A 6,897-nucleotide genomic window follows, 5' to 3' on the forward strand; every position below is an offset into this window, starting at 1 on the left:
ATGAGGATGATGATGATGGTTTGTGGATGTTTCCTCAATATGAAGGCTCAAGCCAAAAAAAGAAAATGGAAGTAAAGCGAGGTATTTGCTCCACTCAATCCAGCAAGGGTGGTAAATGTGTCCCCATTTCCCCCTAATGAGACCACACTGGCAATAATGTTACAGCCTGAAGCCAAAAGAGAGACAGGGAGAATAAGTGCGGCGGTGTGTGTGTGTGTGTGTGTGTGTGTGTGTGTGTGTGTGTGTCAGGGTGGCGATTGTATGTGTGTTTCTTGGGGGAATCAGTAGTGCCTTATAGATTGGAAAACAGGCCTGTGTGGTGAACATGTTTGTTCTCTTTCACTGAAGATGTTGCTCAGTGTCAGCCAGAGCTTGCCTTGAGAGAGAAAAGGTAGAGAGACAAAGAAAGAGACAAAGAGAGAGAGAGAGAGAGAGTCAGGATGATGTCAGAATCCCATTCATCAAAAACAAAAAAATTGTCTAGAACCTGTTATTTTGCTCCACACTGACAAAAACTGAACAGAAATGGCAATGACAGATACTGGATTCATGTGTGACAGACAGAGATATTGAGACACACGCGCAGACACACACACACAGTCTGCTGTCAGCATCAGTACCGCAGTTATTCATCAAAGCCCCCCCTTTCGTCTCTCCCCTCATCTTCGCAGCTCCTCTTCCTCACCATCTCTTCAGCTCATCCTCACACATTTCCCCATACATGATTAGGGATGTCACGAGAATCGATACTTTGGTACCAAGTTGATGATAAAGTTCAAACTCCTCTCCCAGTGCTACAAGCTCTGAAGTCTGGGCAGAGTCAACTCATAGACATATGGTATATACAGCTAATAGCTAACAACTGAGCTAACCAGCTAACGACAGCTACAGTTAGTCATTATTCTGGTGATATGCTGCCTCCTATTTGTTTGGAGCAAATAAAGCCAACACGGAAGTAACAAAACCTGCAGTTCCTCAAACGGCCACTAGCTACAGGAGTGAGTCAATCTCCATGTGGCCCCATATTAAAATGTGCAACAGTACAGCAGAAATAAGGTCCTTATAATAAAATGTGGTACAGAAAACAGTTTTAGTCTCTATAGCTAAATTCCTGTACTGTCTGGGTGCATTCCTATATTACTCTTACTCTTACTCTTACAGTATATTACACTTAAATTCTAATATTGAAGGGCATGGCTGCTTTCAGTGACAGGTGGCTGACGTTGTAGGCGGTTGTTTTCAGTAAACAGGCTTCATTCAGCCCACCTCAGCTCATATTGTAACTGTATTTTGTATGGTCACTTATCTTTTATCTTTGTCTTATCCTCATGTTTTTTGTCAAGCACTTTTTGTAACCTCGTTTGGATAAGGAAGAAGAAGAAGAAGAAGAAGATATACTTTATTGATCCCAGAGGGGGAAATTGTTCTTTTTTCACTCTTTTTTATATACACACACACACAGGCTGAAATACACACTTCACACACTTGTGGACATGCAAAGGGGAGAGATGGTGGAGTGATGGGGCTGCATGTTACCGGCGCCTCTTGAGCAGGTTTTTGGGTTAGGTGCCTTGCTCAAGGGCATCTCGGCAGTGCACAGGAGATGAAACTGGCACCTCTCCAGCTACCAGACCACACTCCATATTTTGTGGTCTGTGGGACTTGAATCGTCCCTACACACTGAGCTACTGCCGCCCCAAGTGCCATGCAAACAAAGTTATTATTATTACTTAATTGAGGATTGAAGAAATGAAGAGATGAGTGTAACAGTGTCTGATGAAGAGGGATTCCAGTAGCGAGGGGAGTCCTCAAGGGGTTCCCTGGCAAAATGAAAGAGTTTAATTTCACAATAATTTGATTCATGAGAGTATGTCCCATTAGTGCATGAACCAGGAAGGATGATTCAATAATAGGCATCGCCATCACAGCCATCATCTCCCCTCATACATCGAAACCATTCGACAATTTCATATTAAATGGTCGTCCATAACAATGTGATGTGGGGGTTCAGGGACTCATCTGATTCAATGAATCCATTGGGCCTAATCTCAGTGACATATCCCATTTTTACCTGAAATATAGAGTCAGTAATAGTTTCATCTAACAATGTGCAGGAATGAAAGTGACTTTAACTTGCTACACACAGACACACGTGCTCACACTGTCATACGCTTGCCTGTAATGTCACTGCGCCTAAGCCAGCAGCACCTTCCTCCTGTTAGGTAACAGAGGGGTTTGCACCCTCAGCACTGGGCACCTGTACATGTCCTTGTAGGAAGAGAAGCACAGGGGGATGCTAAGAAAAGACGCTGACGTCAGAACAGCAGCCATTTACCTCCCTCTCTCTCCTGCTCACACACACACTTTCTATAGATCTCTCCCCGTCTTTACTCTCCTTCAGTCCCTCCTTGCGAGGACAGTCCCTCTACCTGATGCCAACACTTCAGTTGGGACCACTTAAGGAAATAAGCTGCTGCCATCTTTCCACTGCTCTTTGCTGCCACGATCACACGCTGCAACCTGACCAGAGACGCAGCTCTGTGAGAACACCCACCTTAAGGATTACATTACCCCTTCCATATCCCCCATTAAGTGATAGGAACAAACCAACATTTGGTGTGTTTATCCATAACCAAACTTTAATATATTATGAGTTCAGTTTTAATAGATGCCTAAAATTACCTTAAGAGTTAGAAAGACAACTTGTAGTCTAAAGCTAACTGGTATAGCATAAATAAACCTTACCAAACCTTAACCATAATGGCAATTGTTTTATTCTTGAAACCATGTTGTCAGATTAGTGCCGTTCTAGCGGGCATGAACTGACGATATATTTTATCACTTAATATGAGGGACTTGTTGTCTTCAAGGTCAGGTAATAAAAGCTCTTATCGTATCAATTGATATTGCTTGAGTGGTGCATATTCCCAAACACATGGAAGAAATTAGATGACACACACTCACCCTGGAGTTTTCAAGTTCCTTAAGACCCCTACACATTTTACCTTTTTGGTTATCTTATATATTGTCCATTGTGCATGATCATCAGCTGATTTTGCATCTACTTACAATGTGACAGAGTGAGGAACAGCCAGTGGCCAGCTGAGCCACAAAGTCACAAAGTCTAGTTCTGGTTCATATTCTTCCTGTGTGATAAGTGCTACAATACATACAAATGCAAACCAAGTTTGTAATGAAAGCTTATTTGCCGAAGAAATAAACTGGTAAACTGATGCCATAGTATTGAGATTTTTGGGTATAAGTTGCCTGTGAGTTAATCCGTTCACTCAATGTTCACTCATCTGAGTCACACTGAAAACAAAGGATATCAAACCTCCGGAGAAACCATCAGCAGTGTCCTTGAGCAAGAAACTGACCTACCTATCTGTTCCTGGAAAGTAGTCTGCTTTGGTCCCACATGGACCAAGTTTGAAATTGCTCAGGTTACTGCAAGTCAGTAAAACTAGTATGATTTCAAATATACTGGTAACACATGCCATTTAGTTTGGATTGCAGCAGCACCCCTCAAGCTACCTCCAGGTAAAATCTCATTTGTGTCTATTTTACAACCACACTGGCAGCATTGCCAAATGGTGTTTGCCAACACATTATGATTATTCACCAATTTTCCCCTGTTGGTCAGCCTTTATAGTCATCTTTGACAAAAATATATATTTTTCTTTCGCTTACTTTATATATGATTTTGTTGTATATCTGATGCAATGTATATCTGGTAATTTAGTTTTTGCTTCTAGACTCAAATCTTGTTACAGTTCTGAAGTCATTATTTATAGCAGCTTCAAGGGACTTTCATGTTGTGTTGATTCTGGCGGCCCCTGTGGACACAAACATTACTGACATTAGCGCCACTGCTTGCTGTTTGTGCACATCAATTTCAAATGTGTCTTCCTCACCTTGTTAAGTTGTTAACAGGCCATATGGCCCACCTGCTATCATTATAGCCTTGGAGTTAAATCACCTCTACAGTATAACAGTAGACTCACTTTAACTCAATAGACCTTATCTTTTCTATACTTTTTCACTCATTTCAAGAACACTGATTCTGTGGCTCCATGTTTTAATAATCTGTCTTATTAAGATGAAAATATTTTGAAATGCAGCTCACCTCCAGTAACACACAGTGGAGACATGAGAAAAGTGAATTGCTTTTGTCCCGTGAGGTTGGCCTTAAAATTGAATTGCACCTCCAAGGACAAATGGGCCAAATATTCATGAATGAATCTGATGATGTCAGCAACTCTTTGGTGGAGCACTGTTTTAGGATGGCGGCATGCATAAGCATGTGTGTGTGTGTGTGAGTGTGTGTGTGAGTGTATGTGACATTGCGGAGGTGCCACTGAGCTGAGTTGAATGGGTTCAGTTTGGCATCGGGGGGGACTTCAGTAAGGTAATGGGCTGAAACTCATTTTATTATCTCTATATCACACTCTTGACACTTTTCTTTCACTTTTCCTCCTCTTCCAACAGTTTTCCCTCTGCTGGATTTAAATCCTCACCGGAGAGCAGCGACAGTCCTGTCCTTCTTTCTCCTTCTGACTGTCTCTACTCCTCTATTATTCACATATTTTCCCAGTCATTTTTTTCAGTGCAATTTCCACTTTAATTTCTCAACTCATTTCACCCGAGAAGCTCCTTCATCTTCATTTGCATGACTCAACCATAAATATTCTTCTGCCCAACACACACTGGCACAAACATACAGTGTAATTAAACAGTTCCAGGGGCAGTTTGGGGGTTAGCTTTGAGAGGAGGCGAGGAAAAAGTGAGCGATAACACCACTTCAAAGCTGCTGCAGACTCGTTCATTCCCCTGCAGCTTCAGATGGATTAAGGCCACTTCAGGCCTGTTTGTACCCCATCAGCTCCCCTTCAGTTCCAGAACAAAAAACTCTGTTGGCCAAACGTTTCCTTTGAAATTCTCAACACACTATGGAAAACAGCCCATCAAGAAGAATAAGTGGTCACTACAAATTCACACTGAGTAATGGGAATTTACTGTACTTAGGAATATAGAAGTAATATAACATATTGATTAGTCCAATTTGATGTTATTGTGTCAAATCTTTTTCTGTAATCCATTCTGTATTTCCAGCTCAGTTAATCTCAACCAAATCTTGCATGGACCAAAGGAATTATTGTTAATGTGGACATACGACAATCCGCTACAACCCACACTGTTGGCAAAAAAAGGTCACATACACAATAACACATATAACATTTGGGAGGATCTACTGGCAGAAATGGAATATAATATGCATAACTATGTTTTTATTTGTGAATAATCACCTGACTATAGTCATGTTTTTCTGCTTGGAATGAGCCTCCAGCAAAGTCTGTCATGTTGAACCACCATGTTTCTACAGTAGCCCAGAAGGGACAAACCAAGATTTGGCTCTAGACAAGGGTGTTTATTAATTATTGTTATGTCAAACCATTATTTAAGTTTTTGTCTTTGTGTAAAACAAAACGTTCCACACCAACTAGCTAATATTTATTAGTCTACTGTAAGTTCAGGCTTAAATAACTAAGCCTGTGAGATATTTAGTTTTATGTATGTGTTACTGTAAGAGTTAAAGGACCAGTGTGTAGGATTTAGTGGCATCTAGCAGTGACCTAGGAATGAGATCGGGCTGTGAAGTGTGAAGGACAAACTACGGTGGCCGTAAAACCAGAGAAAAATGCAAAAGGCCCTATCTATGGCCAGTGTTTAGTTTGTCTGTTATACACTAATGAACACATACATATGAATTATTCGGTGTAGGTTGAGGTTATTACAAAATCAGTCCACTACAACACCAATAACAACAATAAAATACATTCTCAACATACAAACAAGTAAGAAGGTATCAACAAAAACTGTACATTAATAAGTAGGATAATTAGTAATTATTGCAGTTCCATTTGCAGACCACATACAAGATTAGAATATAAACTGGGCAATACAGCAACAATACATGTTATATTCCTCAAAAGCTCTCCATGATAAATGGCTCAATGAATTGAGTGAGTTTGTCCAGAGGTCAAACAACAGTCCTCCTCACCTCTTCAGTTGTTTATAAGGTGTTCCTCTCATCCCCACATCAAATCTGCATACACTTTCTTATCATTGCACCAAATACATTAACCTCTAATGGAAGTTCTCCAAAACATATAAATCTCTCACATCATGGCCCATGGAAATAACAGATGATACCAACAATAGGTGAAAAAGCAAAGTCATTTTTGCAGGCTGGAACTGCTGAAACCAGAGGTCAGTGGAGGAGATTTCACTCATCTGAACCCGAGTTGAGTGATAAAACTGTCAGTAGCAGAGCAAAGAGATATGACTGTTGTCGTCTGAAATCGTTCTCATAACCTTCAGCTAAAGACAGTGGAGAGCAAAGAGGAGGAGAGAAAGAGAGTGGCACCTCTGCCTCTTCTCATTGAAATGAGAGACATTAAGAGGCTTCTGTTAGGAATGTTAATCGCATATCGATCTGTGTAAACTTTGGCCAACACTATCCCTGGATTCCTACGTGTGGCCAATGAATGTCATTCTTCCAGACTGCAGGAGAAACAGTGGCCGCATTCTGTCGTTAATAGGGTGCGCATGTACTATAGGGCCCCTATTTCCTCTTTATTGACTGGTCATAATGATTCTATCTCCTTTTAATGCACCATATAGGACCCACATTTCCCTGTTTGGATCAGAGATAAAACACTTGTTTCATTTTATTAACCGTATGGGACCCATGGGTCATTCCATTACAAATATGATCTTTGTATTATACTATGAATGGTAGTGGACTGCACTTATATAGCACCTTTCTAGTCTTATGACCACTCAAAGCACTTTACACTACATGTGACACTCACACAAATTCATACACTGATGGCA

This window comes from Dicentrarchus labrax, unplaced genomic scaffold, assembly GCF_905237075.1.
Source record: "Dicentrarchus labrax unplaced genomic scaffold, dlabrax2021, whole genome shotgun sequence".
Classification (NCBI taxonomy): domain Eukaryota; kingdom Metazoa; phylum Chordata; class Actinopteri; family Moronidae; genus Dicentrarchus; species Dicentrarchus labrax.